This window comes from Rhinatrema bivittatum, chromosome 6, assembly GCF_901001135.1.
Source record: "Rhinatrema bivittatum chromosome 6, aRhiBiv1.1, whole genome shotgun sequence".
NCBI classification, from domain to species: Eukaryota; Metazoa; Chordata; class Amphibia; order Gymnophiona; family Rhinatrematidae; genus Rhinatrema; species Rhinatrema bivittatum.
The window spans coordinates 238,732,045-238,751,765 of record NC_042620.1 but is presented as its reverse complement, the minus strand read 5'-3'; the positions used below and the strand labels follow the sequence as shown (position 1 = coordinate 238,751,765).

At 45.9% G+C, this 19,721-nt stretch overlaps 1 protein-coding gene across 4 annotated transcripts in view; it reads left to right on the top strand.

The window, feature by feature from the left end:
* CCDC160 (coiled-coil domain containing 160) overlaps positions 1-19,721 on the top strand; it is a 68,154-nt gene that overhangs the window by 12,009 nt on the left and 36,424 nt on the right. For 2 of the 4 annotated variants that reach the window (XR_003857477.1, XR_003857478.1), the window contains exon 3: positions 6,821-6,880. The exons of the other annotated variants lie outside the window; for them this stretch is intronic. The gene's annotated coding sequence lies outside the window, so the exon portion shown is untranslated. Of the gene's footprint in view, positions 1-6,820; positions 6,881-19,721 lie in introns of those variants that run through there. 4 annotated transcript variants of the gene reach the window in all.

Here is a 19,721-nt window from a genome sequence, read left to right as displayed (position 1 = left end):
CAGTAGCCACGCGGTTTAAGGAGCTCTCTTTAGATCCCTGACAGGAATTTTCTTCACGGAACTTCTCTCAAACTTTTCAAAACATTTTACCCCATAGGGATCCCCCTATCGATAATCTATACTCTGCGGTCGAAAGTTGCGGTCTATTCCCATCGAGTTATTCCTTTGGGGCCTACTGGCTATCGACCGCACCGCGGCTAAATTTTTGTCGAACCTATGGTATCAGGTTTTCGTCGGTGCCCCGACTGTTCTCTGACAATGTCCCTGACTGACCCACATAGGGTCTGTGTTTTATGTTTGGGGTCCGACCATGATGTCCAAACTTGCGCCAAATGTGCCCAAATGACACCAAAGGGGGCCGCAAGGCTCGTTTAGAGAAAATGGACTTTCTCTTTCAGGCAAAAAACCCGGCTCCATCGATAGCTTCGACCTCGTCTGAGCTGGCTCCAACATCCTCTCATCAGCACGGGACACCACTGCTGCCCGACCGGTGTCGACGATTCCAAGGGTGTCGATTGCCTCCTCAAGAAAAGGATCGAGGAGATCATCGTGAAAAACATCTACACAGTCATCGTAAGGCTCAGTCTGCCAATGCAGGCAAGCCCTCGTCATCAACGTCGACAGAACCACCGACAAAGAAGCCTCATCCTCTTCTGTGACTGGGTCACTGAGGCGTTCCCCACCTTCAGTGGTGCAGGGATCCGCGATTCCACCTTCACCGGTGGACCCTCTGGCTACGCCAGTGCTGCTTCCTACTCCGGAGCCGAGGTTACTCGCCCCAGGTCTCTGAGAGGAATTGGATCGGATGATCCAAGAGGCCATCGGAAAAGCACTTCAGGGCTTCCAACCTCCATCAATGCCGGTGCCAGTTCCCGAGCCAGTCACCGATCAGATTCCCGTAGCACTTGCACCGCTACTGGGTAGACTGGATGCGTTGATCGGAACCCCTCCACTGCTGGAACCGAGAGCACCGATGGATCCAGTACCTTCTACTCCAATTCCATTATCAGATTAAGAGGAAGCACCGATACCCATTCCACCATCTGTGATCCTGCCACCGACTCGTCCATCGATGTCACCGGTTCCTTCGGTGCCGCCATCTATTCCTCTGTCTATGCCCTCCGTTCCACTTCCGATGCCTAGGCCTGGTCGTTCGGGATTAACACCATTCCTCCCTTCTATGGGAGCTGGTGACCAGCCTTATGATCCTTGGACTAATACTTCCCAGGATACCGATGATCTGCCTTCAGAGCCCTCTCCTCCAGATGAAAGATGACGTTCTCCACCAGAAGATCTCTCTTTCATTAATTTCATCAAGGAAATGTCTGAAACCATTCCATTTCAACTTCAGACAGAAGAGGACTCTAGGCACAAGATGCTGGAAGTACTCCAGTTTCTTGATGCTCTTAAGGAGATAATGTCTATACCTATTCATGAAATCCTGATTGACCTCCTCAAGAGAAACTGGGAACACCCAGGTTCAGTCCCACCTGTCAACCGTAAGATAGATGCAACTTACCTCGTACAGTTTGCTGCAGGGTTTCAAAAGTCACAGCTGGATCATCACTCTGTTGTTGAATCAGCCCAGAAAAAGGCACGACGTTCAAAACCTCATTCCTCCATACCTCCAGGGAAGGAACAAAATTCCCTGGATGCTTTTGGTAGACATGTCTTCCATGGCTCAGTGCTCATATCTCGCATTGCATCTTACCAGTTATACATGACTCAGTATAACAGAGACCTTTTTAAGAGGATCCAGGATTTTCTGAATCTTTACCAGAGCAACTCCAAAATCAGCTTTATGTCCTGGCTCAAAAAGGTCTGGATGCTGGAAAACACGAGGTACGTGCCGCATATATTTTTGACACTGCCTTTAGAGTGTCTGCAGCAGTTATTAGTGCAAGAAGATGGACCTGGCTCAAATCCTCAAACTTAAGACCAGATGTGCAAGACAGGTTAGCTGAGACAGATTAGCTGAGAGATTGGCGCAGCTGAAGGACCATCATGAAACGCTGCGCCAGCTTTCTTCTGTGCCGTCTGAGTTTCCATCCGCCCCAAAGAGAACTTTCAGGCGTGACTCTAAATCGCCGGCCTACAAGCAAAGAAAATTCTATCCTTTGGCTTCTAGAGGTCGTCCTTCCAGACCTTACCAAAAAGGTCAATCCAGACAGTCTCGGCCTCAAAAGTCTCAGCCAGCCTCTCAGCCTGGGCCCAGCACCAGGGTTTTGACTCCTTCCTAGAGAGTGTAAGCCAAATTCCTCTTCCATCCATACCGGTCGGTGGTCGGCTCTGCCACTTCAACATTTGGCATACAGTCACCACAGACCAGTGGGTGCTTGCGGTAGTCACTCAGGGTTACCATCTAAATTTCCTGACTGTTCCACCAGACTCTCTACCTCAGCTGACGTGGGGGACTGCCGACCACTCTCTTTTGCTCGAACAGGAGGTCTCAATCCTCCTCAGAATCCAAGCAATAAAACCCTTGCCCCTTCCTAGGGGCAAGGGTTCTACTCCCGGTATTTTCTGTTACCAAAAAAGTCAGGTGGTGTACGTCCGATTCTGGACCTCCATGCCCTAAACAAGTTTTTACAGAAAGGAAAAATTCAAAATGGTAACCTTGGGCTCTCTACTTCCTCTTCTACAAAGAGGAGATTGGCTATGCTCTCTAGATCTCCAAGATGCTTACACACATTTCCATAACTCCTTCTCATCACAAGTTCCTGCGATTCCTGGTCGGCCCTCGTCACTTCCAGTACCGTGTACTACTATTCGGCCTAGCATCTGCTCCACGAGTATTCACCAAGTGCCTGGTGGTGGTTGCAGCCTTTCTCAGGAATCAGGGAGTGCATGTCTACCCTTATCTCGACAATTGGTTGATAAGGCCTCCGACTCAGCAGGATGCATTAGCCTCCCTGCGACTCACTATCCATACCCTGATCTCCTTAGGGTTTCTAATCAACTATCCCAAACCCTTTCCTTTATAGGGGCCGACCTAAACACACTACAGGCGAAAGCCTTCCTCCCCCAGGATCGCACTTTCATCATAACCTCTCTGGCGCATCACATGCAAACTCGAGCATCTTCAACTGCTCGTCATTTCCTCATACTGCTGGGTCATATGGCGTCCTCGGTGCATGTCACTCCAGTGGCTCGCCTAGCCATGAGGGTCATGCAGTGGACCCTAAAATCCCAGTGGATTCAAGCTTGTCAGCTAATGTCCAGTATTGTCCAGGTTATCAAACAGCTCCGTCTGTCTCTAGTTTGGTGGATGCACCACTCCAATCTCATTCAAGGCCTTCCATTTCAGGCTCCAGAACCTCAAAGTGTCTTAACAGACGCATCCAACCTAGTGTGGGGTGCACATGTGGACGACCTGCAGACTCAAGGAACCTGGTCTCCAGAGGAAGTCAGACACCAGATAAATTTCCTGGAGCTAGGGGCGATCAGATATGCCCTCAAGGCCTTTCAGGACTGCCTATCAAACAAAGCCATCCTGATTCAAACCGACAATCAGATTGTGATGTGGTACATCAACAAACAAGGGGGAACGGGCTCCTACCTCCTGTGTCAGGAAGGTGCACAGATATGGGCGTGGGCCCTTTCCCACTCGATGTGCCTCAAAGTAACCTTCTTGCCGGGAGTGGACAATCTCTTGGCGGACAAGCTGAGTCGCACTTTCCATCCGCACGAGTGGTCTCTCAATCCCACGGTAGCAGACATGATATTCCAACGCTGGGGTTACCCTCGCATAGACCTCTTTGCATTGGTCCACAACCACAAAGTAGATAACTTCTGCTCTCTCATTTGCAGTCACCACTTGCAACCAAGAGATGCCTTCGCCCTCTCCTGGACCAGCGGTCTCCTTTATGCATACCCTCCACTTCCTCTCATTTCAAAGACTCTCATGAAGCTCTGGCAGGACAAGGGCTTAATGATTCTGATAGCTTCTCATTGGCCACGCCAAGTGTGGTTTCCAATCCTTCAGGACCTATCAATACGCCGGCACATTCCCCTGGGGAAGGATCCCCCTTCTGATAATTCAGAACGACAGATACCTGCGCCACCCCAACCTCCAGGCTCTGTCTCTGACGGCCTGGATGTTGAAAGGTTAATACTCCATCCTCTTAACCTTTCAGAGTCGGTATCCCGAGTCTTGGTGGCTTCACGAAAGCCTTCAACGAGAAGGGTTTATCGCTCTAAATGGAAGAGGTTTATGGTCTGGTGCACTTCCATTCCATAGACCCCCTTCACTTGTTCCACTGCGAGGTTCCTGGACTAACTCTGGCACCTGTCAGAGTTAGGCCTGAAAACTTCCTCTATCAGGGTGCATGTCAGTGCACTGTCTGCGTATCATAAGGGTATAGGGAATATCTCCATTTCGACACAACCCTTAGTATCACACTTTATGAGAGGCTTGCTCCATTTAAAACCTCCACAGCGCCCTCCGCCCCCTGCTTTGGGACCTTAACGTAGTGTTGGGACGGCTTATGCAACCTCCGTTTGAGCCTCTCCACTCCTGTGATCTCCGTTATCTCACCTGGAAGGTAGTTTTTCTTCTCGCGATCACATCCGCTCGCAGAGTTAGTGAATTACAGGTATTAGTTACCTGTCCACCTTACACTAAAATTCTGCATGACAGAGTGATGCTCCACACCCTCCCTAAATTTTTACCAAAGGTAGTATTGGAATTTCACATTAATCAATCCATTATCCTACCTACCTTTTTTCCCAGGCCCCATTCCAATCCAGGAGAACAGGCTCTGCATTCCTTACGCTGCAAGCGTGCTCTAGCCTTCTATCTGGACCGCACGTCAGCCCCACAGGAAATCCACTCAATTGTTTCGTTTGATACCATCAAACTTGGAAATCCTGTGGGAAAGCAGACCCTCTCCTCCTGGCTGGCAGACTGTATCTCTTTTTGCGACCAGCAAGCAGGCATTCCACTCCAAGACTGTGTAAAAGTACACTCTCTATAAGGGCCATGGCGACATTAGTAGCACACCTATGCTCTGTGCCGCTTCCTGACATATGCAAGGCTGCTACATGGAGTTCTCTCCATACATTCGCAGCCCATTATTGCTTAGATAAGGCTGGCAGACAAGTTTCCATCTTCAGCCAGTCTGTTCTAAGCAACTTATTTTCAGTTTGACTTACCAACATCCTTCCACCGACCCGTTAGGGTTCAGGATGACCTCCTAACCAAATTCCATCCCTGTTGTTGTGCCTGTTGCACGTCTTTGGGTGCATTTGGTGCATTGCTCGGGCATCCTCAGCTCGGTACTCACCCATATGTGAGGACTACCATCCTGCTTGTCCTGTGAGAAAGCAGAGTTGCTTACCTGTAACAGGTTTTCTCACAGGACAGCAGGGTGTTAGTCCTCACAAAACCCGCCCGCCAACCCGCGGAGTTGGGTTCGTTTACATTTTCTTATTTTATTTTCGCACGTACTTTTGCTATATTATGAGACTGAGGGGGGACCCCTGCTTGATGAAGGGTTGGTGCTATGCTGGGCATGCCCAGTGGGTGCCAGTCAAACTTTGTCGAAAGTGTTCCATGATTGGGCTCCATCCTGATGATGTCACCCATATGTGAGGACTTAACATCCTGCTGTCCTGTGAGAACACCTGTTTCAGGTAAGCAACTCTGCTTTCCCTCCTCCCCCCCCCCCCCCCCCCCCCCCGTACCTTTGTTTTGGAAGTTATGCCTGCTGGCTGAGTGCCGGCGCGTGATCCCCCGGCACAGCAGCAAATGGCCGCTGTGCCGGAGTCCTCTGCCACGCTTACCGGACCATCCCGCCCCGCGCCCTGTCAGAAAAGCCCAAGGACATACACACGTCCTGGGTTTACGTGCATCGCCGGGCCTTTTGAAAATAGGCCTGGTGCGCGTAACCCCCCATACGCGCGTAAATCTTTAAAAATCTGCCCCAAACTGTTTTCTGTGAATATATCATATTTTGTGCGCACAGCTTTCAGGCGTGCAACTTTTATATGCACGAAACATGATTTAGGAGCATAAAAGTTGGACCCCTGAAAGCTAGGAGCATAAACAATATGTATGCATAAACAGGGTTTTCTACACAGAAACTGTGCTTTGTGCATAAATCTAGAGTACAGGATCCCTGCAACTCAAACTCCAGCTCCAGTCCCCATAATAGCCCTGAAAACTTTACCTCTGAGCAGGAAGTTGCATTTCCAACATTAAGAACACATGAGTTCAGCCTATGCACCCTTCTGCATTGGGGAGCGATAGTGAATGCCTTCATTAGCATGGGATTTGCAGGGTGGTGCACTAGCTTCTTTGCACAGTTTTACTGCGATTTCTGTGTACTTTTGAGACCAGAACTCCATATTACATCAGGATTAAAAGTCGGTGCACAAGCGCTGCTATGTGTGTACAACTTAGTGCACCTTGCTACATCGGGGCCTCAGTGTTGAAACTTTAGCCTGGTGACTGAGCACCAGTCTGCTTCTGGATCAAACCCCACCAGTTACCAGTCCTAACAATCGGGCCGATACAGTAAGGAGCGGTAGGAAGAGCTGCGTTAGTGCCGGGCGCACCCGTGTTTGCCGCACGCACAGTCCTGCCCACCTCCACTCGATACTGTATTTAAATAGCTTGCAAATGCAAGCCGCATCCAAGAAGTGTCTGTGATGCGTTAAGCCCGCACAACCCATTTTACTGTATAGGCGCTTAATACAGCGCCTATACAGTATCCTGAGTGCGCTGGTACCTGTCATTTCAAATGACATTTGAAATGACAGGCACCAGGAAGTGGATCCCAACTTTAACCCATGAAAACTTACTTTTTGTTGCTTTCAGCCCCTTCCCTTCTCTGCCGTCTTCTGGAGGGGGCAGCTGGCAGCGGTCCCCCCCGCGCAGGTCCCGGTTCTCCTGGCTCAGCCCTCATCTGAAGATTGTGAAGTCAGGTAAGAGCCCACTGTTCTGTGCCCTCTCCAGTCACGGCGCGAGCGGAGTGTACTTTCATTGGCTGAGCACCCGTCAATTTGGGCGCTCAAGCCAATGAAAGCACATGGACGGGCGGGCTCCAGCCGCGGCAAAGAAGGATAACAGGGGTGGCCTCCGGGCCGCATGAGCAACTCCAGTCTGCGGCTCCGGCCGCGCTGAAGGCCCGACATCCGGCGGCACCAGCCGCGTCGGGCAGAAGAAAAGGCAGCAACGGGTGAGTGCCTGCTCGCGGGGGAACCCGCGGGCAGCTTTCATAACAGTGCCTGTGAGAAGGCGTGCTGCAGAGTTTTGTGTAAATTGTAGCGGGCGAATCATTTGGTCAGAAAGACCACTGTATAATGAGTTGCAATAGTCTAGACCAGATAGGATGAGTGCCTGAAGAACGGTTCTAAAGTCTGCTGGGAAAAGAAAAGGTTTTAGTCGTTTTAAAAGATTTAGTTTATAAAATGAAGTTTTTACAAGTTTGGATATGTTTTTAGTCATTAGGTGTATTACCTGATAGCCCGATACAATACAGCGTGCTCAGTTGAGCGCACTGTTTAACCTGCGGTTGGATGCGCGTCCACAACCCCTTATACTATAAGTGGATTAGCGCGTCCAAAATGCCAACTGCCCGTGAAATGAATAGTACTTATCACATACAAATGCATATTGATGAGGCTATTAGCTATTCGCCCCAGATTAAAAAAAAAAAAAAAAAAGTGCGCCCGATCTGCACATTTTTATGCTCAGAGCAGGCGTTAATTTCTGAGCAGTCCAAAAATGTGTACAATAAAGCAGAAAATACTGCAATTCTGTACATCCTGTGACATAATATCATGGTGATACTAAGTCTGAGGAACCAAAAGGTTAAAAAAAAAAAAAAAAAAAGGTGAGACGGCGGTCAGGTTAGGAAAAGGGACGCTCAATTAATGAGCGTCAATTTTCCTAACTCATGGCTGTGCAAAGGTTAGGAAAATGGATGCTCGTAAAATTGAGCGTTCATTTTTCTAATCTGCTGACAGCCACCTCTCCTGGGCACCCGCTGCTGAGGAGGCACTAGGGCCATGCAGTTTCCCCTAGTGCCTCCTTTTTACCGTGGCACCCAGACGGGTGGATCAATGCGCGTTAAGGGAGCGGATGCTCAATCATGAGCACCCGTATAACGCGTGCCAATATTGTATCAGCCTGATAGAAAACTGATACAATTTCAGCATTACATGGTTGTCTGTTTTGTTTTAATTGACTTGGCAGTTTTCTTCTGCTTCTTTTGTACTTTCAGCCCAGTCGGCACTGTGGCTGGTCTGGCACCATGGACCCTTATTTGCAATAACTCTGGGGGTGTTCCCCTTATTTTATATTCCTTTCCAATTTACGTTTAGTCCAATCATTGCCGTGAGGATTCTGGGCTGGGGTCCATGCATCAAGTCTCCTTTCTGAATCCTGCAATTATGCAATGACCATGACTCCCTCCCTAAAAGAGACTGTAAATGCTGCCTCTATAGCAATCCCGGCCAACTCGAAGAGTGGAAGCCCCAACCCAGAGTTTGAACAGGGGATCGTCCACATGGCCATGCACAGCTCTTACCAACTGAGCTATTGATTGGAATGCTGAATCTTTAATTCATGATCTGAGCTGAAGAAACACTTTAAATTCCATGTCTGGGCCCTGGAGCCTCGAGTCTGGAGTATCTGGGCCCTGAGTCAGGGACCCAGGGCTTCCAGGCTCCAAGCGATTCAGCCCTGGGAGGCCAGAGAGAGAGAGTCCCTGGATACCCAGGCGAGAAACCCTTTGCATCAAGCTGACCCACTAAGCTGCTTCCCACCCAACTACCTACCTATCCTTCTACAGACGTCCACCCACCCACCATGCTGTGGTTTTACTATGGTATTCTGATTTATACTGACTGAATTTTGTTCAGCGCTTTTGGCAAAACTTGTTTTCAAAAAGTGGGTTGTATTTTTAGCAGTGTGGATAAAACTGGGCAGACCGAATGGGCGTGTCCTTTTTCTGCCATCACCTACTATGCTACTAGATATGAGAAATATAAATGAATAAACCCACTCCTTCTGCCACCTTATTTCACTATTCTAGCTCCTACCTCTCAACTCAAGACCCCGCTAGATTTCCCTAACCCTAAAGAACAGGGTCTGGTTCCAACTCCATTTTCCAATGGCCAGCTTTAAAAAAAAAAAATGGCTGCCATTAGCTGACTTCACTGCTGTTGCACTGGATTAGCTCAGCTAATTGAGAAGCACTAAATAAGAGATCAAACTGTTGTCGTATCTGATGATCTCAAGGTTACAAAACGGTGTGACAGGCAGTGGTGAGTTTCGGAGGGATCGCTAGGGTGAATAGCCAGAGAGCCTGACAGTAGAAAAAGAGAGAGTTCATAGCATCTCTGTAGAAATCATTGGTGAGAGCTCATCTGGATTATTATGTCCCATCTTAGAGGCTGTATCTCCTACAGAATGCAGAGTGGAGGCAGTCCAGAGAAGGGCTTCTAAACATGAAGCAGTCTGTTTCCTTACAGATCTAGATCTGTGTACCCTAAAAGGGAAGGGGGGCTTTAATCTGAAGTACTCAAGGGGAAATTTTCCAAACTGTGCAAGCAGGTGAAAAGCCCGATGGAATGTTTTCACCTGTGGATTTTGATTCCGTTTTCAAAAACAAGAGTGCTTATGTTCCCTTTGAAAATTGCTCAAGAAGAAAATACCCGTAGAGATGTGCACTTTTGTGTGGATACTTTTTGTGATCAAAACATGTATAGATTTGAAAATATAAACCACATGTATTGTTGCCTCACCGCCCTGGAAACGTCTTCACGGTAATGTGGATAAAAAGTACACTATTGCAGCACAACGTGTGAAATTTTATTTTTTTTTATGGCTTTTGAAAATTGCTCTCAATGTCTCTTGGAGTCATGCACAACATGCTAACATTTTTTTAGTGGAAAAAAATTCTAGAAATATTTCCTTTTCATAGAAAGGGGAAGGGTATGCATGGGACAGCTTCCCAGGGTCTGACAAGGGCAAAATAACAAGGCTCTAGATCTAGTAGAATCTGCAGTATTGCAACAGGAAAAAAAAAAAAAAGACTAGAATGAGTCTCGTGTTTTTTTTTTCCTATTCTGTTTCTGTGTAGAAAGAATTCTGCCTCCCATAAAACCTTTCCAAGGCTTTGTGCTATACTTGTGCTTTACATGTATCGGTGAAATGTCTGCATGAAACGTCATAAGTGTCCATATAGCAGCACCATAATTTACTTTAAGCTGTATTGGCAGAAGTGGATAAGTAGAAGTGTTATAAACATCAAAATCAGCTGGATCCAGTGGTGAGAGAGCTTTTATGTTTTCTGAAGGTAGATGCATTTGTTTGTGCAGTCTCCAAATGAACAACTATCCCTGTAGAGGGAGGAGCAACCTTGAAGGATATTCATGATAGGATTGAGCCTGTCCTTATTTGAAGCAGTGGCAATGACGTTGCAGATAGCTTCTTGTTGTTCCCTGTGGCTTGCTGTTATTTACTTCTCTCTCAGTTGGTCAATGACTGGAGTGAATTCTAGGGCAGTTATGGAGAAAACAGTCATCTTTTTAACACATGCGAGCTGCGATTTGGTCTGCATCTCGTCTAGAGGAGTGGCTTTGATAATAGCGGCCAGGTGTCAGTTATGGCTGAGAAATTGGGCAGCTGATGCAACCTCCAAAGCTAATCTTATGAAATAGCCTTTTAAAGGATCGCTCTTGTTTTGGGAGCAAGTTGGAGAAGCTAGCCAGTAAGTAGGGCGAATCCCTGGTTCCACAATTGCTGGAGGATAAGAAGCAGTCACTGTACCCCTTTGCTATGGGGGTCGTCTCAGGGGTTCCAAGCGTTTTCATCCCTATAGAGAGGTGACCTTTCAGAGGACTCTACTTTTTGGCAGGTCTTGGTCCTTTCGTCCCAGATTGCCCAAGCGGGGAGCGGGCTCGGACAGTAGAACCTCCCAAGCCTCTCAATGAAGCTTTGCTAACCTATCCCCAGGAACAGGAGATAGGGGGTGCCTCTCTCTCCTTTATCAGAGGTGGGTCAAAATCACATTGGATCAATGGGTCCTGGAGGTAATGCGAGAAAGATATGCGCTGGAGTTTCGCAGTATTCCTCGGGACATGTTCATAGTGTCTCTCTGCAGAAGAAGCAGGGAGTTGAGAGTACGCTCTCAAGGCTCAATCTGAGGGCTGTGGTTCCTTTGCCCACATCTCAAGAAAATACGGGTCGATATTCCATTTATTTCATTGTGCCCAAGAAGGGGAGGACTCCTTTCGTCCCATCCTGGATCTCAAAGGGGTCAGTCGTCATTTGCGGTGACTCACTTTCACATGGAGTCATTGCACTCAGTGATAATGGCCATCCAGTCGAGGGAATTTTTGACCTCCTTGGGTCTGTTTGAGGCATACCTCCATATACCTATCCAATTGGAGGACCAATGTTTTCTGCGATTTGCAGTACTAGGGTGCCATTATCCATTTTCAGTCACTGCCTTTTGGTCTAGCCACCAGTCCAGAACCTTTTCCAAGATTATGGTGGTAGTGGCGGCAGAACTGAGAAAGGATTGGATTCTTGGCCCTAAACAACTAGATGTTGAAATACGGGTGTTCAAGTCTCTGAAAGAGAGCTGTCTGGTGATCCGCAAGGTGATTTCCTTACTGCAGGAACTTGGTTGTGTGGTGAACCTAGCCAAAATCAGTCTGTCATTGGAGTATCTGGGAGTACGTTTAGACATGAAGCAGGACAGCTTTTCCTTCTGGAAACTTGTATTCAAAAATTGATGGTTCAGGTGCGTCTCTTGGTGAGCACTATATGCTAGACAGCATGGTCCTTTCTACAGGTGCGCGGGTTGATGGCGGCAACCCTGGAAGTAGTACCATGGGCAAGGATGCATATGTGTCCACTTCAGCATTCCCTGGTTTCTCAATGGAGTCCTCAGTCTCTGGACTATTCGATTTAACTCCACCTGTCAATGGAAGTCTGCTCTCACCTCCAGTGGTAGTTGTTAGTGGATCTGAGAAAAGGAGTCTCCCTTTCGCTGGACTGGTTGGTACTCATGACAGATGAGAGCCTCCAAGGTTGGGAGCTCACTGTCAGGACTAACTGTCCAAGGGTGCTGGAAATCAGCAAATTCTATCTGGAACTTCAATTGGCTGGGAGCTCGGCCGGTCCGGCTGGCGTGCTTACAGTTCAGCTGCAGGGTTGAGCGGTCCAGGTAATGTCGGACAGCGCAAAAAACGGTGGCTTGCATCAATCGGCAGGGAGGAACCAAAAGCTAACAGGTAACGCAAGAGATAGACCAACTTATGAAATGGACGGAACTGCATCGTCTGATCTCAGCCTTGCACATTGCGGGAAAAGAAAATGTGTAAGAGCAGATTTTCTCAGTAGGGAGAATCTGGATAGTGGATCGCTGGGGTCTTCCATTTTTAGACCTACTAATGATTTTCTCTCAATGCAAAGGTTCCTCAGTTCTTCAGTTGCAGGAGAGATCTGAAGTCCTTAGGGATCAATGCTCTTGTGCAGGCCTGGCTGGAAGCGAAGCTGCTGTATACCTGTGGCATCTCATGGATTTCAAGAAACATGTTGAAGGATCAAAGGCCACAGCAGAATGGTGCTTCTGGTGGCATCGGATTGGCCCAGAAGACCATAGTATAGAGATCTGCGAAGTCTCCTGGTGGAAACCCCCCCTTCATTTTCTGCTGTACAGGAACCTGTTGCAGCAGGGGGCCCTGTCATACACAAAGATCCGACTTGGTTTTGTCTTTACGGTAAGGCCTTCAGAGGGCTCGCTTGTTGAAGCATGGATATTCTTATGCGGTGATTACCATTTTGCTACAAGCATGAAAGTTCTCCACTTCCTTAGCCTATGTGCAAGTTTGGCGAGTGCTGAGGCTCTCGTGCTAAACTTTCAAAAGGGAAACTTTGATAAAATGAGAAAAATAGTTAGAAAAAAACTGAAAGGAGCAGCTACAAAGGTAAAAAGTGTGCAAGAGGCATGATCATTGTTAAAAAAAAAAAAAAAAAAAAAAAAAAAAAAATTACCATCCTAGAAGCACAGTCCAGATGTATTCCACACATTAAGAAAGGTGGAAGGAAGGCAAAACAATTACCGGCATGGTTAAAAGGGGAGGTGTGAAGTTATTTTAGCCAAAAGATGTTCATTCAAAAATTGGAAGAAGGATCCAACAGAAGAAAATAGGATAATGCATAAGCGCTGGCAAGTTAAATGTAAGACATTGATAAGCAGGCTAAGAGAATTTGAAAAAACGTTGGCCGTAGAGGCAAAAACTCACAATAAAAATATTTTTAAATATATCCGAAGCAGAAAGCTTGTGAGGGGAGTCATTTGGACCATTAGATGAACAAGGGGTTAAAGGGGCACATAGAGAAGATTAAATGATTTCTTTGCTTCGGTGTTTACTGAAGAGGATGTTGGGGAGATACCCGTACCTGAGAAGGTTTTCATGGGTAATGATTCAGATGGACTCAATCAAATCACGGTGAACCTAGAAGATGTGGTAGGCCTGATTGACAAACTGAAGAGTAGTAAATCACCTGGACCGGATGGTATACACCCCAGAGTTCTGAAGGAACTAAAAAATGAAATTTCAGACCTATTAGTAAAAATTTGTAACCTATCATTAAAATCATCCATTGTACCTTAAGACTGGAGGGTGGCTAATGTAACCCCAATATTTAAAAAGGGCTCCAGGGGCGATCCGGGAAACTTCAGACCAGTTAGCCTGACTTCAGTGCCAGGAAAAATAATGGAAAGTGTTCTAAATATCAAAATCACAGAATATATAGAAAGACTTGGTTTAATGGAACAAAGTCAGCATGGCTTTACCCAAGGCAAGTCTTGCCTCACAAATCTGCTTGACTTTTTTGAAGGAGTTAATAAACATGTAGATAAAAGTGAACCGGTAGATGTAGTGTACTTGGATTTTCAGAAGGTGTTTGACAAAGTTGCTCATGAGAGGCTTCTAGGAAAAGTAAAAAGTCATGTGATGGGTGGCGATGTCCTTTCGTGGATTACAAACTGGCTAAAAGGCAGAAAACAGAGTAGGATTAAATGGACAATTTTCTCAGTGGAAGGGAGTGGGCAGTGGAGTGCCTCAGGGATCTGTATTGGGACCCGTACTTTTTCAATATATTTATTAATGACCTGGAAAGAAATACGACGAGTGAGGTAATCAAATTTGCAGATGATACAAAATTATTCAGAATAGTTAAATCACAAGAAGATTGTGATAAATTGCAGGAAGATCTTGTGAGACTGGAAAATTGGGCATCCAAATGGTAGATGAAATTTAATATGGATAAGTGCAAGGTGATGCATATAGGGAAAAATAACCCATACTATAGTTACACAATGTTAGGGTCCATATTAGGAGCTACCACCTGAGAAAAAGATCTAGGCGTCATAGTGGATAACACATTGAAATCATCAGTTCAGTGTGCTGTTGCTGTCAAAAAAGCAAACAGAATGTTGGGAATTAGGGAATGGTGAATAAAACAGAAAATGTCATAATGCCTCTGTATCGCTCCATGGTGAGACCGCACTTTGAATACTGTGTACAATTCTGGTCACCGCATCGCAAAGATGTACAGTGGTCCCTTGACTTACGAACTCAATTGGTTCCAGAGGGCTGGTTGTAACTCAAGTTGGTTGTAAGTCAAGACTTATTTTTTCCATAGGAAATAATGGAAATACCCATAATGCGTTCCAAACCTCCCAAAAGCACCCCTTACCCTACCATTTCTATAATAAAAAATGGTTGTATAATGTCTGTAATTACCAGAAACACCAATAATTTCCTAGTGTACTCACCAAAAAGTTATAAAATGTGCCTAGCCTACCAGAAACAACAATTTCACCTCCTCCACCAGTTCCTTTATGATATATGCATATGGACTCTCTACCTGGATAACATCAAACTAGGTTGAGAGAACATTGCACAAATCTCATCTTTGGGTGAGTTTCCTCACTCCGAAGGTCATCAAATCTTCACAAGATTACACTGTTCTGTTTGTACGCCACACTCTGCATGTCAAAGTGGCCCCTACCCCTACACTAATACCTAAACCTCACCTAGAGTAACTAGGTGGGCCTCATATAGGGGTATAAATACCTACCTGGTATGAGGGCATTATGGCTAGTCTCGCTCTCGCTCTCTTTCTTCCCCCTCCAGAAATCCGGTCGTAACTCCAGGTGGTCATAATTCAAGGGCCCACTGTAGTGGCAATAGAAGAAGGGCGACCAAAATGATAAAGGGAATGGAACAGCTTCCCTATGAGGTAAAGACTAAAGAGGTTAGGACTTTTCAGCTTGGAGAAGAGGACAGCTGAGGGGGGGATATGATAGAGGTGTTTAAAACTCATGAGAGGTCTAGAACCGGTAGATGTGAATCTGTTATTTACTCTTTCAGATAATAGAAAGACTAGAGGGCACTCCATGAAGTTAACATGTGGCACATTTAAAACTAATCGGAGAATGTCTTTTTTCACTCAGTGCACAATTACACTCTGGAATTTGTTGCCAGGGGATGTGGTTAGTGTAGCTGTGTTTAAAAGGATTGGATAAGTTCTTGGAGGAGAAGTCAATTACCTGCTATTAATTAAGTTGACTTAGAAGAAATAGCCACTGCATATTATAGCAACAGTAACATGGAATAGACTTAGATTTTGGGTACTTTACCAGATTCTTATGGCCTGGATTGGCCACTGTTGGAAACTGATGCTGGGCTTGATGGACCCTTGGTCTGACCCAGTATGGTATGGTTCTTATGTGTGAAGATTAAGGAGTGCTTCCTCATTTAGTTGGGATCCCACTCATTTGGAATTTTTACCGAATGTGTTTGAATAAGGGTTAACCCTTAATTCCTTGAAGGTACAGGTAGCGGCTCTTGCTTGTTTCAGGGGCCAGGTGAATGGTGGATCCTTTTCGTCTCATTCTGATGTGGCCCATTTCCTGAGAGGAATGAAACATCTTTGTCCTCTCTTGCAGTTACTGGTTCCTTTGTGAAGTCATAACCTGGTGTTGGATTTCTTGGTGGGCCCTATGTTTCGACCGCTGCATAGCCTTTCCTTGCGGTTATGATCTTAAACAGTGTTTTCTGGTGTGTGATTTGTTCTGCGTGCCGAATTTCCGAGCTGTAGGCCTTGGCTTATCGGGAGCCATTCCTTCAGGTGACTCCAGGGTGATACAGATGCGTACTGTTATTTCCTTCTTGCTTAAAGTGGTCTCAGATTTTCACTTTAATCAATCCATACCATCCTTGATAAGGAAAGAGATGCAGAGGAATACTGTCTGTGGCGTCTCATGGAATATCAAGACATATCATGAGATATTTAGTCCCTCTCTACAACAAGAGAGATACAGAGTGCATAGAGTCTATTCAGCGAAATAACCCACCGTCCACTCGTTAGAGACTTCCTCAACCTACGTGATGCGCACGTGGCAGGGGATGGGTTGATAGCACTGGGGCTTAATACGGGCGTTTTCCTGCTGTAAGGAATAATGTCGCCAAAAGCATGGAGAAGAGATAGCTAGGAAGCATCCACCCTCCAGTGTTAATGGGAATAGTCTCTAAGCAGTTATTCCAGCAGGACATCTCGAAGTTATCTCCAGGCAAGGCTGAAGAGCCCACAAGGGGGGCTACTCTTTGCATACAAAGCAGCTCGTATATGAGCTGTCAGGAAGTTGGTGGGTATCGATAAAGATACGAAGAGCCTGCCCTACCTCATCAGACTCACCCCACCTTTAATAAAGGTGCAAGAGTAGACTGGGCCAACTTTACTCTCGGAAAGTTGGGATGATTTCGGTACCAAAGAGTCACCAGTCTTGCACACATGTCAGTTGGGACCCGAGGTGTGCCCTTCCCCATCATATAGAGTGAAGATAGAAAGGGCAGGACCAACGTACTTGCAATCGACGAATGATCCAAGAGGTCTTAGTCTTCTTTAGGGAATCCCTAAGAGGAGGAATTGCTGAGCCAGTATGCCAGATACCCAGGGGGAGCGGTGCACATGAAGTCAATCCTTTCCCTGTCCCCTGGAACGTCTTGAATGCCTTCACTCATTGCATGGGACGCAGAAGCAGCGACATCCATTACCTCTTCCTCTTTAAGGGGCATCCTTAACCATTCCACGGATGCCGTGGTGTCACAATTGCCTTCTGGGATAGCTGATGACTTCATCCCATGAACCTGTGGACAGTAGCCATACGAAGGATATCTTTGGGGAAGTACGCTCCTGGGTCGCCCTAACAGTAACCAGGGAAGCTAATGAACTAAAAGCACAAATGCATTATTCATCATGTTCCAATTTTTGCCTCGTTCCTTGTTTCTTCCAAATGGGCATCAGCGCTCCACCTTAGTCAACCATCAGTCTTCTCTGAAGTTGCATAAGTTGGAGGAGAGAGGTCACCTGCACGCATTAGTGGTAAGCATACCCTGGCTACCTGCAAGGGATGTACATGCTTGGACTCAAAGGCGTATTTATTTTATTATATTCTGCTTTTCACACTTTTTTAAGCATTTCAAAGCATATTACATTCAATGGCTTCCGAACCTTCGTCTCCAGGAGAGCCATATCCTTGGGGACCTCTCGAGGCATCCCACGTTATTCTCACAAGAGGAATGGACTTCTCATCTACATCACCAAAAAGGTCATTAAGTCAGATCAGTGGATGGGGCATCCATCGCCCACCTAAACAAGGTGCCTATTCAAGATTTGTATAAGCTGCTGTGGGGTCACCGCTGCATCCCTTCACCTCGTACTACTGCCGTAACCAGCAGACAACCATGGATACAATGGCAGAAACATTGGTGAAGACTGTCCGCATGGATGTGATAGGTTTAGCATACCCTTTAATAGGAACCAGAATGGATTAACATCATTCCCAGAGATCAGGGGGCACTCAACCTGCTAGCTAGGTTCTCTCCAGATTACATGGCTAATTCAACCTGCTTATCTGTGGAAAAAGAGCAAGTTTGCTTACCGTAAACTGTTTTCCATGGATAGCAGGGTGAATTAGCCATGTTTTCCCGCCCACCTCCCCAGACAATCTCCAGACTGTACACATGCAAGCTTGGATAACAGACTGAAGGGGGCGGAGAAACCGTGTGGTTATATGCACAGGCAGGCACACAGGGCTCAGCTCTGTATGCTTGGAGGAGCTTCGCCACCTAGAGGACCGGAGGACGATCCCCAGATTACATGTCTATTTCACCCTGCTATCCGCGGAAAACACAGTTTATGGTAAGCAAACTTTCTCTTCTGGTTCATCCATACTTAGACGATTGGCTGATTCGGGCCAAGAGTATGAAAGAGAGCCTTCAGGTATCATGCAAGGTGATCTTGCTACAGGAACTAGGTTGGGTGGTGAACTTGGCCAAAGCAATCTAAAACCATGACGTGGCTGCTATTAAGAGAGAGGGCCTTGCGATTGCCTGATGGCGATTCAAATTGATGGGTGACGCTGAGGTGGGAGAAGAGTTTTGCACGTTAGTAGAAAGGCCTGGTTCAGACCGGTGAACATGAGCAGTTTAGGATTTTCGCTCCAGTCGTAAGAGATAGCATACTTGGTAAGTTTTTCCGGTAAAAGTTATGGGCATTGGAGGGTGGATAGTTTATTGAAATTGTATGCACTGAATATTGTATTGATGCCGGTCAGGATATATAATGTTAGGCAAAGAATTTGTTTGGTAATATAGCCATAATGGGAATCGTGTGTTTGTTATAGGTATGCAACATTATAAGATCCTAAAGGACATTAGAGTTTGAAATCTTACCGGTTTGAAGATGATGATTGAATTCTGGTGAAAAAGGATGCTATATAAGCATAGCGGTATTGAATAAGCATAGCGGTATTGCCACGGAGTTGGCAAATTGATGTACATTTTTCCTGAGATGACTGGTACTATTGAAATTTAAGGTGGTGTTCTTGTGTTTTAGTTGGAGTGATTATAAAATTGGGTAATTGATATTTTTATGTGATTTATAGAACCCAGCATTATGTGTGATGATGATGATTCAAATATTAAGGTGATGTAATGAAGATTTATCCCGGTTATGGAGATGAATGCAAGGGAATATATGCAGCACTCAGTTTGAAGACAGTAATGTATGAGGGACACCAACATGATAATATAGTTGCGCTATTGTGAATTATCATTCCCTGAAGAAGCCCGCTTGGACGGGTGAAACGAGATCTTCGTTGGAGCAATTAAATCTATATTTGAAGCAACTAATTTGTTATTTATTGTTTACTGTAATATGTATAGATGTAGAGTGACTACATGTGATATGTAAATTCATGTACAATTGTCAAGTATACGATCGTGTTGGCAATTTTAGGTGGCGTGAGTGATAAGGTTTGGGTGGTGTGATAAGTATGAATGAATAGAGAATGAATGGAGAGTAATGTATGGATATCATAGTTTTAATGTTAGGGAGATTAACAACACACATAATGGGTCTTATGTATTAAGTGTGAGTATAAGCAGAGTGTGTAACTGTATGTATACAATAAAAATTGTTCTCTAGCATTATAATTTGCTGAGTTCCTCTGTAGTGTATGTATATTCAGTATTACGAACAGAGGTAGTGCACGGATATTATTTACCTGTTAAGGCTGTATTGAGCTATTCGACCTTGTCATTGTAAAGAGAGACTTGTGAATTAATGATAGTTTGTGTGTTGAATTCTGTAACCAATGGGCAACCAATGAAGCTCTTTCAAAATG